General features: G+C 36.1%; 1 protein-coding gene across 1 annotated transcript in view; it reads right to left on the reverse strand.

The window, feature by feature from the left end:
* DDC (dopa decarboxylase) overlaps nt 1-9,520 on the reverse strand; it is a 55,935-nt gene extending 46,415 nt beyond the window's left edge. The window contains exon 1 of the mRNA XM_072412115.1: nt 9,395-9,520. The gene's annotated coding sequence lies outside the window, so the exon portion shown is untranslated. The remainder of the gene's footprint in view (nt 1-9,394) is intronic.
* Between the last annotated feature and the right edge of the window lie 14,229 nt (nt 9,521-23,749).

The following is a 23,749-nucleotide window of genomic DNA, read 5'->3' on the forward strand; positions in this document are numbered from 1 at the left end:
CGCTGGATCTCAGGGGAAATCAAATGAATTTTTTTTTTCTTGTTTTCCCGTGCGGAAAACCTGGTGCGTCTTATAGTCCGGAGCGTCTAATGGTCCGAAAAATACGGTAGTCTTAAAATTATCATAAAATGTATGTATAGCCAAAACTCTTTTTTTTTTTTTTTTGCTGTCTTTGTCTCATTAGGGTAATTTTCCTTTTACTTCCTGTTCCTGAAACACAACAGAAAAATAGGGTGAAGTCCTCTTTTATTATATTTCTGTATTTTAGGTTATTTGATATTAACATTATCAAACATTATTTTTACTATTATGTTAATAACAATATTATGACAATTATTACATTATATTATTACATTATTTAAAAAACTGTAAAGCAGTAATATTATAAGGCAGTATGAACGATTCAAAAGACAATGACAAAAATAAATTATAGACAAAATATAATATATAGATGTATTCAAATTTCAGAATATAATAGTTTGTTAACTGAGTATGTTAAGTTTATAATTTGTTGTAATTTCAAAAAATTTTATGATTTTATACATTAGGGGTTAGAATTGTATGGAAAATGTGGCCAAAGTCCTCTTTTACAAGCTGTATCCCCGTCTCCAAAGGAAAATTTTCCCTAACCTTCTCTTCATGTGACGTGATGTGCAAAGTAAAAAATTAACAGTAATCACCACTTTGATTGGGTATTTCAAATGTCAGTAACAGCGGGGTTTGAGGGCTTGCAAACATACAAAATCTCTAGCGTTAGCTCTCAATCAGGGACAGTTAGTAACATATCCTCAGCATTGCACATTGTGCTAGGGAACTTTATAGTGTTGTATCGTTTTGCTGCCTACCCTGACTATGGATTGTCCTGACCCTGATCATCTGCCACCAGTCCTGAGCTCAGAAACATCTTCGTCTCATCTACCAGCCACCTCAGCCTGAACCCCAACTTGTCTGCCTCTACTCCTTCTAGTGAGACCCAGCTTGTCTTGAACTCATTAGTTGGCTGTACCTACACCAAAGCTTTCTGATCCTGCTTGTCCCTGGTGGGGAGAGCCTGGGGGCTATGACCTAGTGCTGTCCCTGCAGTAAGGTAGCCCTTTATCAACTGGGGTTACCAGCCCATCACCCCTTGCAGGGTGCTCTGGCAAAGACTAGGGTTTACCTGGACTCCCCGCCATGGGAAATCCTGTGTTACCTGCCAGGGGAAGTAGCTCTAACAAAGTCCAGCAAAACCCACATTCGTAGAGAAATCCAGACCAAAAGTCTCCAATTGTAGAGGAAGAAGATACATTTCTATTAATAAAATACTGTGTTGTTCTTTCCTTTTGACAGGGAGACCCATGGTTTGGCTGGTAAGCTTCTTAGATGGGGTCTTTCTTATATGGGGTCTTTAGGAATCTTCAGTAATATTGATCAGCTATGCTGTGCTAGAGGGAAAAAGAGCTGCAAGAGAAACAAAGCTGCATGTAAACTGCTGAATTTTCTTTGTGCAAAAGGACTGTCTATATTTTGTTTTTTGTTAGTTATCAAGCGACTACAAAAGAGGTAGTTAGTTGCCAAGCCGTGCTGCTGTTTTTTTTTTATCTATTAGCCGGTGACATTTTTATTGGAAATAAAAAACCCAGACAGGAGCCTCACATTTTGGTTTTCACACCAGACCTGTTTCTACACTAATATGTGCATAATTTCCGTTGCTAGGAGCAATGCCAGTTCAAACTTTTTTTAGTTTATTAGGTAGCGTTTAAGAAAAGAACAAATAAGGATTACACCCATACAGTAACTCATACATAATACATAATCTGATGGTGAAAGTGGTCTCCTGTAGCTTACAACCTGAACAGAAGATGCAAAGTAGAGAATGGATATAGATAAATAAAGTAATAAAGCAGCACTAATAATGAGTGAAAAAATGCTTTTTTTATTGCTACCAGCCAAGCACTCATCTAATATGTATTGCATTGTGGCCCTGTGAGCAGCAACTAGCTGTTTGTGTCTGCTGCCTAAGCACTATTGCTGCTACACTTACATTTAGATCTTAAGTAGCCATTGACACCAGTGTAATACCACACACCTCTCTAAAGACTTAATCACACACTGTTTACAGCAACTACATAACAATACTAATAGAAAAGAAAAATGGTAAATAGATGATTACATAAGGCATATCCTAAAACTTACCTAAACAACAAATGAATAAAATATATATTTGACTTCCCCTGGTCTTTGATATAAAGTAGGGTTACTTAAGTGCAATCTGATGGTGCAAATGCATCTGGCCTTCATAAAGAGACTCTTAGTGGGACTCTTAAGGGTGCATTTTTCATAAAGTGAGATTCAACATAAAACTTGACATTACCGCTGATTGTACCCATTTTCCAACCAAGATTTGATTTTCAGCCTTTCCTTTATTTATTACATTGGCTTCCTCACATTTTTAAAGAGGAATCACCTCTGTGAATTACATTAGCCAGGGTTTTCTCAACTGTTCTACAATGGCCTTTTTATTACCCCTATTTCTTGAACAAATCAGCATGGCACCTTTGGACACAACTGGATCCTGGAAAGATAAATATTGGTTAAAAATAGAAATGCTTACATAAAGCGATCTGTTACTGCTCCCAGGTGCCTAGTGTTAAGCTAGGTACACATGTCAGATTTTTATCGCCCGATAATCGGCATCGGCCAATTATCGGGCGAAAATCTGCCGTGTGTACAGTCGGTGTCGTCCATCGTCCAGACGACCGACCTGCCGGATCCACTGACGATGGACGACAGCCGATCCTAATGAAAGGGAAGGGGAGAGCGCGCAGCAGGGTGCCACTCCGTCGCTCTCCCCCTCGCCTCTCCATAGAGCATGAACGGTGCTGTATGTACAGCACCGTTCATGCATCGTGCACTCCCTTGTCGTTGGAAAGGATCGTGAAAGATCCTTTCCAACGACAAAAATTGCAAGTGTGTACGCAGCTTTAGGAGGAGGCATCAGGGAACAGTAAACATGATAGTAAACTATTGCAAATTAGTTGTTGTGTTGTTTTTGAGGGTGCAGATGAGGGTGCAGAGGACAATTATGAACTACTGGAGGATAGGTGGGTTTACACGTTTCCTTTCCTCTCAGTGTAAGGTACCGCAGAATCCGATTTGGAGAATTAAGCCTAAACCAGAGTCACTCCAGGGCTTATCGATCATCCACAGTTGCTAGTACTGGTTGACTTTCAAAATCAAGGAGTACAACGCTTGCAGAGTGCAATTCATTTTGCAAATTGGCTCCATCATGTGAATACAGATAGAAAAGAACCATTTGACTAGTAGCTAGTGATATATGATGTCCATCAGTAGAAAATAAACAGCCAGTAATTTGGGCAGGCTTTATTTGGTTTTCAATGCGAACTGAAAATTCAACAAGCCTCCAAACAAGAGATTCAGCAGCTACTAAAAACACTTATTAGCTTTTTTGATTTTGAACTATTGTCCGGTGCAAATGCTATTTCTATATCCTTGGAACTCTTTTATGAAATTCTACCAGGATATACAAAATGGAGGTGTAATCCTAGACATCTAAGAGTAGACATCTCAACACCAGATTACCCAAAAAAAACATGAAGTTGTTCGATAACATTATCTACACCACTAATGCATTTCAGTAGTTTTAATTGAAGGGAAGAGGGATTTTTAATCATAACAAAAAATGTAACACTAAAATAGGATACATGAAAGGAAAACAGAACAATTAGGCTAAAAGGATAGTAAAGAACAGAAGGAATCCCCAAAAACCATTGTCTTAATTGGTCTGTATTGCAACAAATATAATGAAAGCAAAGAGCAATAAATACAATAGCAATGTCACATGAACTACTAGAAAATTGTAAATGTCAGGTTTGTTGAACTGACAAATCAATTGCCATTATAATATTGCATATTAGGTGTTTTAAAATGTAATCCTAAAACAATAAACTATTATGTTTATGCTGATACAGTTTTATGCGTGCTATTTTAAATCCGATTACTATTGTATCAAGTTTTATTATATAGACAGATGGGTGGCTTTTTACTGTGTAGGATCATATTTACCTTTTATCAGTCATGTCAACACTGTCAATTATATTTACACAATATATGCTTAGACATAATATAGATTCTGCACATTGTGCAGTAGTAATTATTTTAATAAAAGGCAGAATAGGTGCAACAAAAGCTGTGTTAACATTTACAATTTTATGGTTAATGATAAACTTTAAAAGACACAAATGAATAAGGCTCTGTATTCATTAGTACATCACTAAAATTATCCAAAATAAGCCAGCATGAACAGTTCTTTTGTAACAAATTAATTCAAACCTCATGCCATATCCCTATTAGATAGCAGATAAATGGTGAGGAAAATATTTTTTATGGGGGACTTTTATGGGGAAGGCATATAATCAACCATATCTCACACGTATCAAAACATATATACTAAAATATAAATGTATTCAACGTATGAATAACAATAAAAAAAACTTTTCATAAAAGCATTACATTGGTCTTGATGACTCCACCATAGTTAGTACAAATACATAGGCATTGAAAAATCGGTGCGTTCGTAATGCTTTTATGGAACGATTTTTATTGTAATTCTTGAATACATTTACATTTTAATGTTTTGATACGTGTGAGATTTGGTTAATTATATGCCAAAGTCCCCCATTAAATGTATCTTTTAAATGTAGCCAGAATAAGTATCTGCATTTGACCTAGTATCAGCCTTTTGCAGTCCCTGTATAAAATTGAGGTGGTGTATACTAAAAAAAGCATTCTGGCAGGAGGAGAAGGTAGATTTACAGAGAGATCAGCTCAATACAATGAAGCTTCTCTTTTTACTGGTTGTTGACGGGCTGGGGATGGTCCAGGAAGACCAGAGGACATCTAGTTGCAGAAAAAAATGCATAGGAGGGAATTGGATTGAATGTGAATTAGGCAGCAAAAGCTGTTTTTTACTGGGTTTTATTATTATGTATATTGTTAATTTGGCTGCAGTTCTGCAAAAAAAAAATGGCTAAACAATTCAATAGGCCAGGGAATGAGCTAGAGGTGGATCAGTTCACTCCTGAACAACTTTGATGTGCTAGGAAGAAGGCAATGAGATAGATGTTCTGATCATCTGAAATCAACTGAAATTTTTCATATGTATAACTGTTATGGTCATAATAAAAAGCTTGGTTTTAAAGAGTTTGTTTCTGTTTAAAAGCAAAAAACTGTTGTTTTTTTTTATTTGATGAGTTGCAGTGTAAATTATGCTAAAGTTCATATATTTTGTTGGTTAAATTCACACATTTTACAAATTTTTAATTTTACCAGAATAGAAGTGGTATGAAAAGACACAAAATATCATTAGCAAACAGAAAAAAATATACATCCTGTATTACTAAAACAGAGAATATTGCCTAGGGCCTTGTACATGCTGTACTGATCAGTGTGGTTCATCCTCATCTCAAACCTCTTAGCGAACACAATACAACACAGTTCAGCAGAGGCTAAATGCAATACATTTTATTATAATTAAATGAATCAGACATAGTTACACCTGTTTTTTCCTAAGCATCTTACATACAGGAAAAATTAAAGCAGCTTTAAAAAAGTGAAATAGCTGTGGGTGATCCAATAGTTTATGGCTAGATGGGATGATGATCTGATGTACTATGATCGCAGATGCCCACTGAATGGATGCTGTCAGGTAAACAAAAATCAGGCAGGTTATCTTTAATCACCTCCTCCTCTCAGCACCATTCCGTGAGGGCTGCCAGAATGTTTCTCAACATCTGATCATGTTCTAAAGTCTAAAGGAAACAATTGAAAACAGTAAACGGTGGACATGGAAGTCATGATGACCAAGACTGAAACGAAAACCACTTTTAGGGCAGGAAAAAGCATTGTATTGTATAGCTAGATTCAAATGCTGATATAGAATTGCAATTTGTTCCTCTGACAGTAAACCATTTACTTGCTGTGTTGCTGTGTTTGGATATAGCTACATAAATCTTTGGCTTTAGTAGTTTATCATACTGTCCAATGAAACTGTTGAGGGTCATGATGTTAGAAAGACTACTTCCAGCCAGCCAGAAATCAAGAAGACATTAAATCTGTATGATTTTATTTACTTCCAAGAAAAATATACTTTCTATGCTTAAAAACTGGATGAAACTACATACAACTACAAATCAGAGCCTACATTTGACCAAAACCCACCAATTCAGCAAGGCAATATTTCAAACTGATTCTAAAAAAAAGATCCTATTTTAACTGATCATGCATTATTGTGGTTTGATTTGTTTGGGCTAATATTCTTCCTGAAGCCAGTATGAAAGATGATCTTGTTAATAAAAGGTAAGATGTTCAGGGAAATTATGGGGTGGGATACATATGAATCTGCATTCTGCTAACCTAATTATTACAATGTGCTGGACTACTTTGCATACCTGCCCCCCCCCCCCCCCCTTGGTATTATATAAAGGATTTGAAACAGGTATGGTAAATGAGTTATAGCAAGAAATGGGCATATTTCAATTTTTAAGGAGGAATTTTTTAAACTTTGGAAACTTGATAAATAGTAATAAATAAACACACATACATGATAAAAATACCATATATCATAACATAAAATGTATTTTAACATATAAAAAATACATTTCTAGTAAAACACGGTGCATTAGCACATATTCTCACTACAAAATTAAAAATAACAAGGTTCACTTGGGGTTAAACGAAAGCAAACAATTTATATTTATTCAGCTGTACGTATACATGGAAAAGCAACATATATGTCAATAAGATTCATCTATACACCCATTGATGCTACACTTTCTGGGAACACAGAGTGATGTATTTAATAAATGATGAATTTAATAAATGATTCAAACCAAAAGAACACACCTGTTATAAATAAAAGTGAATTCCACCTTTTTCTTTATTTTTAGTAAGCATACCATAAGCAATGCCAGGTGGTTATGATATGTGGTAACGCCATATGTTTCCATGTAACCTTAAACAAGATGGGAGTACATTTTTCAGACAGGTTCATGTCTAAATTAACATTTTATGTAGAATCCACAACAGGTGATTAACATTTTTGTTGCTGTAAAAGTGAATTTTCATTTTTTGGAGCGTGCTAAAGAAGGAGCCACATAAAGTATATTGAGTGCTGTTTCAGCAAATATAGCTTGTCTGGGTCTATAAAGTTCTAGTTAACCCATGAATGCTACCATTTACTTTGATGAATTTAAATTTGTCTGGGTATACAAAAATAAGGGGAATTCAAGTGTTTTACATTTCACATCTTCAGTTTTACCCTATACCATATTACAATGTCTTTCTTTAAGTGCATAGAAGATGCAGGGTGAAGATGTTTAGTTTCTCATTATGGATACCTTTGTGGGTTTAGTGGATTACCACACCAATAGTTTTGGGATCCAAAAGTATTTATTGCAAAAAAAAAATTATTTTATTTTACAGCACTGCATAACATGTAGGCAATATATCAATTCTGTTTACTACTAATAAAAAAAAAATATATATATATACATACACACATACACACACACACATATATACATATACACAGCACATACACATGTGTTTCCTTAATCCTGGTCATAGTATTTCCACCTGCTAGCCTGTAATTGACTACAGTGTATACTCAACTACATTCTGCAATTTACATTTAACACTTGTATCTATTACTATTTTCAATAATTTATAATTATTTTATGAACAGAAATGTTTATAACATAATATTTTTTTATGTATTTACGAAGCAGGAAATTAAATTCTCTAAGCATTCACTGTAGTTAATTGAATTGCTGTAATTTAAAACACGTGCACCAGGTAGATTCAGCTGTAGTGAATAGTTGTTGACTGTCATGTTTATTGCCTTTTTATAACTTATTGTTTTACCATTAATTTGTGTATGTTTATTTGCATGTCAAAACATCTGTTTAGCTTTTGTACTTTAGACAAGGCAGTTGTTTCCATACTTTATTATACTACCTACAGTTTTTTATCTAATATTTATTTATTTGTATTATTTACATTTAACAAGCCTATTTTTAGTTACTGGTATTTTATGTTGAAACCTATATACCACTTTAATATTTACTTTATTTGTGTATCTAATAGTTAACAGTTGTTCATTATTTTTGTGAAATAATGCCTGATAAGATAATGCCAGCTCTGCATTCCACATCTTCCATAAATCAATAAAATATTGAGACTTTTTGATTGTGCTAGCTGCTTGGTTTCTGGCTTCAAACCTCACAAAGAACAAGCATGCAACAAGTGAAGCCAGACATTTAGACACACATCTGTGTTCCCTGACATAGATATAATACACATAAGCCAGAAAAGCTATGCAACAAGCATTTCCAGTAACTGATAAGCCTGAAAGGCATGTATTTCCCTCTTGACAAGTTGCATTTTAGTTACATAAACATGAATTGTCTAGCCATAAGAAGTGGATTTGATTGCCTTGCCTTCATATCTATCTGCTGACCTTACTAAAAACCCAATCCAGCTAATAATGACTCAATGGCCAGCTTTGACATTAACACTGATTCTTTCCGGTGACAATAATAGGTTTCACTAAATAAAAGACTAATAATGCAGTTTATCATTTGTATTTGAGTAGTCAGGACTACCGACTCAGGGCAATAAACTGACCATGGTGGATCTAAATACCTTTAAACATGCTACTATACCATACCAATATGAAAGGCAACAGACTTTTTTCTAATTCGTGGATGAAAACTAGTTCTGCTGCAGGTTTATAACATCAAAATAAAAAACAAATACCATTGCTTCCATAAAACACTTCAAGCATTATTAGAAATTGGTAATGGTGGTAAGACAAGTCTCCGACTTGTATATTACCTAAAGAACGTTTGCTGAAGATCGCACATCATTTTAGGATTTTATAATCCTACAGAGGAACTACAAAGAAACAAAACTACTAATAAAAAGTGCAAAGTTTTAGTTTTTTTTTATAATACAAGAAAGAGTCTAAAAAAAAATATCAGTTTTTCTTTTATTATTCCCCTAATTGTGCAAAAATAACTAAATAAAAAATGAAGGCTGACTGTTATGCTGTCAGAAAAGTATACTTTGCATGTAAAAAAAATGTAACTTTCTCTAACAGACCACATGTGAGAACTGATTGGAGTCTCCAAGTCTATTATTAGCTGTCACAATTAAACTTAAAAAAAAAAATTAATGGAGAATTAAGTTGGCTAGACATGATATATGGAAGCAGCAGCGCTTATCATATACAAATGAACAGAAAAGCTTGAGGCATGGAGAGTTGATGTAATCCAGTTATTTATCTTCTTGGGATTAGGCACAAAGCTGCTAGGTAAGAGAGAATGTTACTTACAGTTTATGTAAATCTCTTAGCTCTTCAGCAGTTCCCCTCTGAGATGTGATGCTCTGGTTAAGCAGCTCTCACTATATAGCCAGCATATCCACTCCCCTCTGGCCAATCAGAAACACTGCATGTCATTCAGCACTCATCTGCAGCATCTCTCAAATGTAAAAGCCACCTCTTGTACTGTAGAAACATATGCTTGTTGTGTCATCATTTTAACAAAGTCAGGGCCGAACATAATTAAGTTACGTTACTGATTCTACAGTGGTAAAATATTTGGTATGGGTCTAGCTACAGCATATATTCATTTCATTCAATCTATATTTTTCTGCTTTGATTTACTAAAGCATATCCACTGCTTGGGAAGGTGAATTTTAATTTAAATAAAGTGAAGATGTATTAACTTTAAATACCCTGTCATGAAATACCCATAAAAAAAAAATGATAGAATAGTAAGAACTTTCTTTGTAAGGTGAATATTCTCTACTTAATTAGTAAATCAGTAAGGCTGATTTATATGGCAGAAATGAAAAAGCAAAAATGGAAGAATGTACAAAGACACATACTGGGGATGATTTTCTAAAGGAGTGGAGTTCATTTTCCTTTAATTTATTTAGTTCTGTGAATCGTTATAGGTGACAACTCTAAACTTTTAAAATACATTAAAAAAAGACCTGGGTACGTGACAGTACTTCAGTACTCCTCATTTAGTTTCATTCACTACAGGATCAACAGGTGAATCAAACACAGTTTGGCAAATAAACAGGCAAATACTTTTACATGCTTGAAAACGAAGATGAACCCTTCCACACTAAAACTCAGTAAGTGAGTAAAGGTAATATTTTAATATTAATATTTAGATTTGCTTCAGTTACCACTCTTGGGTGCTTATTAGCAAGTATAGGCAGTAACTGCTTGGTGAAATAATGCTTTGCAGACATTTGCAAATGCTTCTGGAAATGGTTTTTGCTCTCCATTATGAGGATCTGTGCAGACACCCTGGCAAGTTCTTCATTACACACAAATGACAACTGCCATCTTTGATCATCGGTTGCAGCTGCTGACCCCGCATCTCACCATGCAGAGAACACAGTTAAAGGATCCTATTAGTCCTTCAGTAAGACTGATGTTTACTCTATGGTCCTAACACCCTTATAAAGAACTTCCATCAGCAGAAGGAGAACTGGCATGCCAATACTATATATTGTTGTCACCAACCCAGTCAGCACATTCATGGATTTCCTTATACAGCGAGTACATCACTTATATTAATTATTAAACACATCAACATTTTTCTCAGTAAACATATTTAAATGGGCTGTTGACTTGAAATTTACACCAGATGTCAGTAACAGCCCAAGTAATTCAAGACATTATTATTATTGCTATTATTACACATTTTTATAGTGCTAACATATTATGCAGCGCTTTACAAAGTCCATAGTCATGTCACTAGCTGCCCCTCAATGTCAATCTAATGTCTCTTCCTCAATCATATGTCTTTAATACAGACTAGGGGTAATTTTTGAGGGAAGCCAATTAACTTAACCCCAAACAGGGAGAACCTGCAAACTTTATGCAGATAGTGCCCCAGCCGAGGTTCGAACCTGGTATGTGCCACCCACATTGAAGCAAAAAAGTCCATAAATTATGTTATGTGTAATAAAGTGGAATGGCACAGGATAAAGGTATTGGACACACTAAAATGTGTTTATTACCTAATAGAAAAGCCTTAGTTGGTAATACCAACTTCAAGATGCCTCCTGCTCATGTGTGATTTTGGTCCATTTTTCAACCTAAACGTCCTTTTTTCTGAAAAAAAACACTAGGCAACACAACCGCCTATATTAAAAAATAAAAAAATTAGGCTATTCATTTTAGAAGAGTAGTTTAATTGCAGCAACCACTTGAAAAAAATGTCCGAACTAACAGGTCTTAATACAAACGTAAATCTTTTTAATATGTGTGAAATATTCAATGATATTTTAGCTATCACAGCATACCTGTAACCCTACCTATGTAACACCATAAGAACATTCACACATAATAGTACAAGAAAAAAAAAAAAGTGTGTTGAATGCCAGGATTAATATGTGAAATAGCATATAAATTATGTGGAATAGCATAAAGACCTATAACTTTTCATCACTACCTTGTAATCTGTAAATTTTAGATCTACTTAATGGGTTATGTGCACATTCTCACAGTCTATTTAATGTACAGCTCTGCATAATATGTTGGTGCTATATAAATCCTGTTTAATATTACTATTATTATTATTATTATTAATAAAAATAAAATAATAAAACTAATACAGGTAGTCCCTAAGATAAGGACATCCAACATACGGACGACTCATAGATACGAACGGGCTTCCATGCTCGCCTGTGCAGGACAGAGGTTTGATGGGGGGAGGGGGCAGTTCTCATGACTTGCAGAAAAAAAAACTTTTGCTCTACTGCAACTTTTGTAACTCTTTAATGTCCAAGACAAACTCTGCAGTTGTTTCTTTTTGCATATCAACGCACAGCTTGCTCCAGAAGTTAATGAATGTCTAGGCTACATAAAGTTTTTTCTTCTTGCTTTGTGTTTACTCACAGTGAGGATTTTATACAATAACTGACATCATGCTGCCTAATAATATGTTGAGGCAAACATCTGTCCTAATTGCATTTATTAAAATAATGTACCTGTTTAGACTTACATACAAATTCAACTTAAGAACAAACCTACAGACTCTATCTCATATGTAACCTGGGGACTACCTGTTAATGTCTGTATACTCTGGTCAACTGCTACTCTGATATTCAAAATATTTTTAACAGATTAGATATAAATCCAATAAAACCATTGATTCAAACAAAATGTGTAAATTGACTCGCAGAAAGAAGTGGATTCCCTTCCCTTTGTTAAAAGCAACAAAAAAACAAAAAAACACTTTTTAGACTTGGTTATCTAGGACAACCTGGTTAACTTTTAATTTGACCTACATCAGTATGCTAACCAAGTTTCTCACAAATACACAACGTGTATACCCTTTAAAACATACTGCAGTGCTTAATTCTGTAAATTTTGTTTCTTTTTATCCTCTCATATTATAAGCAGTTCAGTTGATACATGCCCTTTTTTCAGCACAGCATTCATATGAACTGAAACCACAGATCTTAAGCCTTGTTTTTGAATTGGAACTACATTGGGCAGTGCAGGACAATGCCTCTGGTGTAAATGAGCGCCAATTATTTTATGACTTATTTTAACTTTCTTCTCACTAAAATCTCAAAGTCAGAATGATATACTGTTAAAGCATTTTCTCATACAAACTGTATTTAATACTACAACCCCCAAAGAGTTCATACTTCATTTTCAAATACTAACCTATGGACTTATTATTGCAGGTTAGTGAAAGCACTGGACAACAATAAATAAGGAAGGAACAAAAAGGCTATAAATTTAAAACTATTTCCTCTGGACCTTTTTCCCAAAGTAGGGATAAGTAGCACATTTTTGCTGAAAACACTTTCATGTTTACTCCGCTATGGCTTTTCTGTTTTAATCAAATATTTTATGTACATATTAGTAAACCCAATTTGTATCTGGCCAACTATTTTAGAGAAATACACAGCTTTAGATATATTCTAGGATTTATTGGGCTCCACAGAATATGATTTATAATACCCAACATTTAAAAATCCTAATGAATAACACACAAGCTGTAGGTCTGTTCCTATCCTCTTCAGTGTTACTGATGAGTAAAAAAAAAAAAAAAAAATTACAATAAAATACATTTATTGATAAATTAACAATTACAGAACTGCATTAAAAAAGTTTATTTTATATATGCCTACAGCTAAGTTTTATAGGAACTTTTATTAAAAGCCTTATTAAAAAGCATTATTTTGTTGCTAGTCCTCTAGTAAACCTTCAGGCTTGAATCCTATTTTGATCAACAAGGATCAGGCAAGATTTATTTGTTGAAAGCAGGATGTAGTCCCATGACAGCAATAGATTTAATTGATGTTCTAAATAGGACACTTACTCACTCACGCAGGCATAACTTATTTTTCACTATTTTAAAACAACATGAATTTTTTAATAGTATATAATATTAGATGAATTTCTTGCAGTCAGGCAATTTATAGTAAGTATCTTTTGCACCTGCAGTGAAACACACTGACTCAAGGAGTCAAAATTTGATTTATTATTACTATTAAAAATAATAAACAGGATTTATTTAGCGCTAACATATTACCACACGCTGTACATTAAATAGGGACTGTAAAGCTGGTAAGATGCATGAGAGAGCACTGGGGCAAATATTTTAAAACCTCTTTGGTTGATTCACAGTGATAAAAATCAGCGGGGTCGTCTTATGTTGCTATGACATAAAATTGCTATTTGACTTGGCCAAAACAGCCAATTCGGTTACAATGATCTAATTTGCCCTTTAGGAAACAATACTGTAAAGTAAAATGAGCCAAGGTAATGAAAATGAAATCTGCTTGCTATGGAACACTGTATTTTGCTCAAAAATTTTGCAATACACCGTGGTAGGAGCCTGTTCTGTGGGAAAAGAAGAATAGTCTGCTCTGGGTACTCTAATCGGTGCCGTAATTCCCTTGATCGGTATTTCCTGAAGAATTTACATTCCGTGACACTGATCGCCACCCACTGGGAGGCCCATAAGGCAGTGATTAGGGGACAGTGCATATCTGAATATACCAAACTAAAAAAAGACAAACTTCTCCAGAGCACACAGCTCATACATACTGTACAGAATCTTGAGAAGTCATTGTATTCTGCTCCTACTGTACAGCTACTGCGTACAGTAGTAGACATTGCCACCCACTGAAAAAATTAGACCTAGATAAGGTTGAATGATCCCTTTTATTCCTTAGGCAAAAATACTATGACAAAGGGAATAAATCAGATTCTCTACTTGCCAACAGGTCTGGGAACAAGTTAGGTTACTTGGCTTTCCCCCCAAAAATTGACCTTATTAAAGACATATGGCAATAGTAGGGACATTAGATTGTGAGCTACTTTGAGGGACAGCTAATGACATGACTATGGACTTGACTTTGTAAAGCCCTGGGTAATATGGCACTATATAAATACTGTGTAATAGAAATATATATTTGTATATACCTGCCCCACTGCAGAAGTTACATTCCCTCATTCAGATTCCCCATCATTTGTGATCCGGAACGGTACCGGACAAGACTGCCCTCTCTCCCTGCTACTGTTTGCTTTGTGTATAGAACATCTCACAGTTACCATCCGATGACATCCTGACATTACAGGAATATCTAATCAAATCAAGCACTTTACTATAGTGCATTACGCAGACAACATATGACTAAACCTAATTCTCCTATACCTTTACCCTATCCACATAAAGTTTTGAATGAGTATGGCGCCCTCCACCAAAATAGATGCCCTCCCTATAAACTTACCGACCAGCCTTATCCAGCAACTTAAATTCTGGTATCCATTTTAAAAATTAATAGGTATTCACTTGACTTCAACCTAGCATACCCTTTACAAAAGTAATTTAATCCTGCTTTTCAGAAAAATCTCAGCTTTACTCACAAGATGGAAGTCCCTCCCGATCTGATTTGGACACATACCCCTGATCAAGATGCCTGTCCTGTATAAAAAAACCTTTATCTTTTCGCTACCCATCCAACACACAATGCATAAACATCAGCAGGCCTCGCTAATTTACATCGGGGGCTATAAAAAAATATTGGCTTCCCAAGAGTGTTTTGTGCACTCTTTGTAGTGAAGGAGGCTTGGTGGTCCCTGACTTCCTTAATTATTACTATGCCATACATCTTCGACTATCATCATCTTTGTTCACCCTCCAATCGTTTAAGTGTTGGACTGACCTTGAAAAACTATGGATGGCTCCTATCCACCCCAACTCTATATTTATGTCAAGTGTAGGAAGCCACCCTGTTAGCCCTCAAACAGTTTACTAGGAGCATTTAGTTACACTGTTAAAATAAATATACATTGATAGCCACAGCCTCCTTACTTACCTCTTTCATATATACTGCTGGGATACCGGAGATTACCATACGCCATATGGCCCCCTCATGGCACATTAGCTCACTCTTTCAGACAGATAGTTAACCTCTGCACACGAAGACTTTTGTCATTATCGGCGATCCAACAGAAATTTAAAGCTCGCCAGGTATCTCTCTTTAATAGCTACATGCAGATTGGGCAACATGCCCAGACCTTAACTAAAGACTGCTCTCACCTCCTTTGACAGAATCTATGCAGGAGGACACTCTCAAAGGATTTAATATCTAGAATTTACCAGGTCTTACAAACAGAACCCGTCACCCCAATTGCCAAATATAACTATATGCAGAAGCGGGAGCAGATCCTGAGCAGGAGCTTCGACGTGATCTGTGGAGAATCATCTGGCAGCAAGCTCAGAAAAGCGCATTCTGCACAGTACACAAACACTTTTAATTCTGATGCATTAGTACCTTACTCCAGAGGTTCTGCAAGATATTTCCTACAACAAACAACCTTTGTTGGTGATACAACTCTAGGGTAGGTACTTTTCATCACATCTTCTGGTCATGCTTATGTCCTCTACTGGCAAGTGGTTAACCACATTCTTGGGGAGGTGTTGGGGGTTCTCATTGTCCTGGAAATGCTGACCCACTTACTTAGTTTATACATTCGAGAGCTTTCCAAAGCTAGCAACGCTTGGTTGCTAACATATTAACAGCAGCGAGATGCCTCATTGCCAAAAAATTGGAAATCACCACTCCCCCCCTCCCCCCCAACGCATTTGGCCTTGCTCAGTCCTATCAAAGATGTTCAACTTATGGAAAAATAACAGCCTGGACGTGTGATATTCTGGATAAAATTAACATAACCTGGGACCCATGGGATAATTATATAGCCGTTCATACCCACACGTTTGATACCTGATTACTGGGCAACTATGCCTATTAAGAGCAAAAGGGGGACAATTTCCCAATTAGGCTCCAGACCCAATCTATCATTACTCTTCTATCTTTCTTGACTTAGTTTGTCCCTTCCTCCATGTTTCTGTCTTTGTTAATTGTGAAGTATTACATATTTTCTTATACACACAGGCTTGCTTATGTACTTTCATGGCACACATTTGGAGACAATGGGGTTTAAACACACAGAAAATTGATCCCAAACAAGTGTATCCAATAGGTAACTTGAGGTTTGTTTATGCACAAGTCAATACAGATACATATGTCTGAAGCAACCTGTGTATATTATACTATATCTAGATTCTCTTGAGAAAAACTCCCTTTTTTTGACAAAATTTGGATTACTGAATCAAGCTGTATGTTCATGAACAACATCAACAATGTCTGTACTATTATATGTATTAATGCGTATTATTGTGATATTATATTAGGTTTTTCATTACTTGTGTTATTGTATTGTTCCTTCTTGATGTACATGTTAATTTCTTTTTTATTTGTTCAATAAAAATACATTCATAAAAAAAAATCATCCAGAAAAAAATGTAAAAAAGGGAACGTATTCATATTTAAATACTGTTAACACAGAAGGGTATATTGATGCATGGGGCTTTTTTTTTTTTTTTATAAAGCTGAATAAAGTGAGTAGAATGCAAAATCTATGACAATGATCTCTTGAGCTCCATCTTGTGGCCAATTTGGTTTTTAAATGCTGAACATTAAGCACTACTCAGTGTGTTAGAATAAAATTTAAAAAACAAAACATGCCCCATGTGTTTCCTTTTAAAGACCCTGCGAGTTTAAAAAAAAAAAAAAAAAAAAAAAGGGGAACGCATAGTTTGCCAAACTACTAAAACCTTCATGCTACAGGTACCTGCATGCAAAACCTCAACTGCATAAATATGTAGAACCTAACTTTAATAAAGCTGCAAATTGGTCCATTGACTCATACTCCTAGCACTTCTGTAATGAGTACTGAGGTTGGGATTAGTGGAAGAGTCTATGTGGTTTAGTATCCGTTTAATCAGGGGGTCATTGGTGTAAATCGCTTAAAATAAAGTTAACTGCATATGTCATAGAAGTTTGGGTGGAAAGATCCTCCAAAAGCATGAGTCATCAGCAATAATATAAAAAGAGCAATTACTACTACCTAAGATACTGGATGCCTTATCCCAGATAAAATTAAGACAAAAATAATGGACTAATGTTCCTCATTTGAAGGCATTTTTTCAGGCACGCTAAAAGGCACAGAGAAAAGGTTACTGAAGAATAGGTTCCTTTATATATTGTAACACAGTTTTTTTGAAAAACAAAAAGAACTTAAAAATTGGAGTCAGAAATACAGTATTGAATTTAATATATACTGCTATAAGACTCCACTAACAGTGCTGCAGTGGACCACTTTCACACATTCCATAAATTCATGAACAGTATAGTCAGGGCTGCCATCAGAACTTTCCGCCTCATCCACCCAATGTCTAAATGGTGTAGCTAATGATGGTTTTAAAGTCGTGATCAGAGATGACTGACTTGGATCAAAATTTTAACAATCCAAGTTCTGATCAAACATTACACTACCGGTCACTGACAGGTATAGTAAGGTAATATGACACATGGAGTGTGGCCAAAAGTAAAACTCAAATTGAAAATATAAATTATAAGGAAAAGTTATTAAAAAAAATATATATATTTTTAAAGAAAAAAAGGATACTATGTGTATGTATTCACAAGAAACATTTTTCTATTTAGAATAGCTCTAAAGAAGTATCAGAGAATGAGGGGGACAGCTAACTTGTCTCTCCTCTCCCCTACATATGTTATCAGCAAACTCAGGCATGTATGGACGTGACCGTAATACTGTCATATAGAATTACATACTTACACTAAAATAGGTATGCTGATTCTGAAAGTGCAGTTAGTTTTCTTCCATCACGTCATATTTTTTCTCTACCGCTTATATTAATGTGATTTCTGTAGCGTGGATTTGTATAGGCTATTTATGTACACACAAGACAGCATGGTCAGAGGTTGTGCGCTGCTCTACATAGTCAATAAGGAAAATTTATTTTTCTACTTACACATGTATTTCATTTCTTGCAGATGATGTCTGGCTCTGCTGTTTCTTGTGGTAATTGCCTAAACAACCCTGATTCATTTTGTTATATCTGTGGCAATTTCACCATTCCCAGAGGGTGAACATCAGCAAATTTGTAGAGCAAGCCTATTTGGCATATTTCAAAGTTAAACTTGGTGATCAAGATAAGACCTTGGCCCCTCATAAAGTGTGCAATGTGTCGAGGATTTACGGATGTGGACAAAGGGAACACGTGATAAGATGCCATTTGGCACACCCATGGTTTGGCAAGAGCCAGGAGATTGTTTCAGTTAGTTACTTTTGTATACTGAAAACTTCAGGATATAACAAGAAAAATAAATGTAAGAGTATCCTAGTTTAACATCGGCTAGCCAGTGCTAGTTTTCCTTACACTACCCTCTTATGAAGATCGTGAATATGGCGTTGAACTAGGTGACAACAATAATGAAGAGTTTGAAACTGAAGAGGACTCTGTAAGGAATTTGCTCAGAATGAGTTGAGTGATTTGGGACTATAGTAGAAGGCTTCAAAACTCCTAGCATCAGGACTGTGTGAGAAAAACTTACTTGAAAAAGGAACAAAGTTATCATACTTTCCAACCAGAGAAATTGCATTTCTGCAGTACTTTAGAACTAACAGTGGCCTTGTGTATTGCCATAACATACCTGGTTTAATGGAGGAATTGGGAATTCCAATCTATAACTCGACTAAATGGCGACTAATTATTGATAGCTCAAAGTATGTCCTTCACAATGGCAATATATTTAAGTCAGTCCTAATTGGCCATTCAGTTTCTCTTTGTGAAAAACATGCAGACAGAGTCACTGAGTTGTTGCAATATCACCAACACATTTGGGTCATCTGTGTTGACCTTAAAATGGTATGCTTCTTTCTTGGTCAGCAACGCAGATACACCAAGTATCCCGGTTATCTGTGCATGTGGGAGCTTGTGAGAGGTATTGGGTGGAAAGGAATTGGTCTCCAAGATCTGCCCTAAAACCAGGTAATCCAAAAATGAGCCACTTGTTGATAGAAAGATTATTATATTCCTGCTTCTGCACATGAAACTGGGTCTGATGAAACAGTTCGTTAAACCTTTACCAACTGAAGGAGACGGTTTCAAGTACCTCATTTTGGCTTTTCCTAGCCTGTCATTTGAAAAAATAAAGGCCGGTGTAGTTGATGGTCCACAGATTCGGCAGCTCATCAAATATGAACATTTTATCAGGAGAATGTCAGAAGTCGAAAAGAATGCTTGGTTATCATTGAAAGCCATTGTCAAGGACTTTCTTGGAAACACACAAGCAAATGACACAGGAACTGTCCAGAAACTTTTGGAGAGCTACAAAATGCTTGGTTGCAATAGGGGCATCAAGGTGCATTTTCTACATAGCCATCTTTCTAACTTCCCAGAAAACCTTGGCAAGGTGAACGATTCCACCAAGATTTGAAGGTCATGGAAGGATGGTATCAGGGTTGATGGGATGTACATATGATGGCCGACTATTGTTGGAGCATACGGTGGGATTGCCCTAACACTGAACACTCCAGGAAAAGCTATAAGTATAAACTTTACCGCTTACCTAATTAATTTTCAAATGTTTTACTGTTTAATGTGTTGAATATATATGATGCTATGCTGTTAAAATTTACCAAGTCTCTTTTTCCCCCCTTCATATGAAGGTATAGTAGGGCTCAGTCAATACAATTGTCAAATCCAGTCTTTTGTCTCCAGTCTGTGATTTCTTGGCTGCTATAACAAGACTCAGGTTTTTTGTTTTCTGGACAGTGCAGTAACCCATTGCAATCAAAAATATCTGGAGTCAGTCAACCATGAACAAAGCCTTATTAGTTGCTATTGGTTACGGTCTCATTTTCTTAACTTCTAGGGAGGAAAATATGATGGGTTAAAAAAAATCTGACAGAACACCATCAATATAGGAGCAGCAGTGAGGGCAATACAGCTGACATGCAATAGGGGAAGATCTGGTTCATGCATATTTCTACTACCAGATGCAAATCCAACACAACAAAACACTCAGCCAACTCCATCTATTCCCACCTTAAGTGTTCCGGATGCTCATTCTAGGAGTTCTGCCAGAAGCCACTAGTGGTAACTTTCCTAGCTGCAGTGTTCTACCCAAAAATGTTTCTTCAACTGGGTGGGTGGGAAGCTGTAGTCAGGTATTCAAAAATTGGGGCAACACAACAATCATAGTGCTCCCAGTTCTTTGTCATAGGTGTATGGTAAACCCAGTAATTGTTTCAGCTTTCTAGTGCCCTTATATACTTGCTTCTACTTTTAAATGCCCTCCCCCTTAGTACATCCCTTTTTTTTAAAATCATTTTTGTATTACGCCCCAAATGTCTGGTGCCCGTGGATTGCGACCACACTTTTTAGGGTCCCATGTTTTTTAAAATGTAATCACTTCAAAGGGTGTATAGATATATATCTCAGATAACACTTTCATGTTAAGGTGTATGCTATAGTTTGTATATCAGCATCATATCATTCAACTTGTAAAGTGTTATGTCAGTAGTGCACAAATCCCCAGACTGCATCTCACAAGCAAAAGGTTAGAATTGAAGCCTTAGGGCAGGGCTAGGCAAACTCTGGCCTTTAGGTCAGATACGGCCTAGCCGGTAGTTCGTTCTGGCCTCCGGAGCTGCGGGTTGCCAGCAGATCGGCCAGGGGGTGTTAGGAACTACCGGAGCCGCCTCCTTGCTGTGGCTCCCCTATTTATCGCAGCCGGCATGGATACTTCCGCCGCTGCGGTAAATAGGGAACGCTCCCCTGAAGGGAAATCCCTCTCCTCCGCAATGCATACAGAGGAGAGGGATTTCACTTCAGGGGGTGTTCCTTGGTGGTGGGTGGAGCCATTAGGGTGGGACTCAGAATCCAGCCCAGTGTGCTCCCGCCCACCCCTAAAATGGCCTAGCAGCCATAAAAGTTTGCCGACTTCTGCCTTAGGGGATCATACCACAAAATTATTGAGTAGGAAATAGTGGGGGCCAGATGCTCTATCGTCCTATTTTGTATTTTATATTTGATAATGCAGTAACATATTACTCTTCACTGTGATATAAATAGGGGTTGTAGATGACAAACCTGCAAAACAAGTGCAAAACAATGACACAGAAATAGAAGACCCTGTCCAATTGAACTTGCAATCATAAAGTGGTAAGTATACATTAGGAGGCGGTATGTTCCAGGGAATGCAGGCAGCTCTAGAAAAGTCTTTCATTCATGCATGGGAATAAGTTATGAGTGAAAAGTCATTAATGAAGAGTGTGGGTAGGGGTGCATTTGTATATCAGGTCAGAAATGTAGGTGGCACAGGAGCTGTAGTGTGAAAAAGCAAAGCAGTGTATCTTGAATTTACATTTTTCCACAATGCTTCTTGAGTACAATTGAAGCAAGAGAAGCAGAAAAGAAGAGGGAATAATAGTGGTCTAATTGCAGTATTTATGATAGATTGAATAGGTGAGTGTGGTTAGGGGACTAGCAGAGAAGAGTATGTTGCAGTAGTCCAGGAGAGAAATATTAGCATGTATCAAGGGTTTGGTGGTTGCTGGGGTCATGAAGGGGCATATTTTGTATAAGCTGAGCAAAAAGAAGACGCAGGACCCAGAGCTCTGGATTTGGGGGAGTGAAGAGTACGAAATCAAAAGTCACACCAAAAGCAGCATGCCTGTGGGTTGGGCCAAATAACAGTTGTTACTTTCCCTCTGGGAAGGTCATTGATCACCTATGTAAAGAGCAGTTTCAGTTGAGCGAGCAGATCTGAAGCGGGTCAAGAAGTAGCTGGAGTTCAAATCTTCTGTAGACAAAGTGCATAAATAGTTTGGCATATGGCAGAAGGTAAGGGTCTAGGGAGAGTTTCAAGGTGGAGAGTAATTTTATGTTTGAAGGTGAGGGGGGGAAAAAAAAAGTAGGGGTAAAACTGGGTTTGGGAGAATTTACATGTAAGTTTAGATTTTCTTCACTTTTGGTCTACTGCATAACCATTTTTTTTTGGATATCTAGTATGATTGCTGGACCAAGGCCAGGTGTAGGCAGGATGGGGGGAGCAGAAGGTGGCAGGGGCAATTTTACCCAGAGGTTATATTGAATGGCAGCCCTGTCCAGATTTGCCATTTTAGAAGGACTGAAAATTAATACAATGTGTGGAATCCTACAGCTTGTGCAAGATGAAACAGACAATTACAAGTATAAAATGTAATGATTTTTTTATTTGTTTCTATGTTACAAGAAAGTATCAGTCCCTTATTTGTACAAAAATACCTGAAAGGTTACATTTAGGTTCACAAGCAAGCAGTTTACAGTATTAAGCTGTATACTTATTACATGATTTACCCTAACACCTTAGCATTCCCTGATAACTTATTCCATATTTTAGTCAATGAAACCTTGCATTAGAACATTCTTACCAAGACGGTCGTTACATTACCAAACAATTGCAGGAGCAGGCAAAATTCAAAAAGCTCAATCCTGACAATTATTGGGTTCTATTTTCATGTGACGGAGGACAAAACTATATCACAGTTAAACAGTTGTCTACCATTTTTACCTAAAATGCCCAAAAGTAAAAGGCTCAGTCCATCACAAAGCGTGCAATGGGTAGGAAATTACATTATAACCTTTACAAGTTAATTTAAAAGATAAATTGTCACACAGAGAAAGCATTCATTTGGTAGTCTAGGATACCCAGAGTGGTTTTCTAGTAAGTGACAATCTATTACACTCTAGCGATTTAAATTAAATAAATCAGACCACAAAATGTATTTTTTCCAATGTATGTAGATGACATGTCCACTTTAAAACAAGTCAAGCAAATATTACCTCCTGAAAAAAAAAAGGCGTATGAGTTCTTCAAACCCCTGGGTCTTTAGTGCATTAAGATAAATCAAAAAGTAGAATTGAGTGGGTACACTTCAAAAATGTCAAGCAAATTATACTTATAAGGAATACTACACAACATTAAGAAACACAGAACAAATTGATTTGAATCAATCCTGAGCATTCCTTTATATACACATTCATTTGATACAAAAATAGACAATGGTCCTTCAGCCCCTTGCATTCTCTTCCTGGCTGGTGTGGGGTTGCAGCAAAATAAAAAAAAAAAAAAAAAAAAAAAAAAAAAAAAAAAAAAAAAAAACACACAAATGAATATAAAAAAAAAACTAAAAAACATTTAATAGTTTTAAAAAAATATTGCACAATACCTTCCGAGGAAGAATTTTTAAACAAGTTTAAAAAATGCATAAAACAATCAAAGT

The sequence above is a fragment of the Pyxicephalus adspersus genome, chromosome 5 (genome assembly GCF_032062135.1).
Source record: "Pyxicephalus adspersus chromosome 5, UCB_Pads_2.0, whole genome shotgun sequence".
NCBI lineage: Eukaryota > Metazoa > Chordata > Amphibia > Anura > Pyxicephalidae > Pyxicephalus > Pyxicephalus adspersus.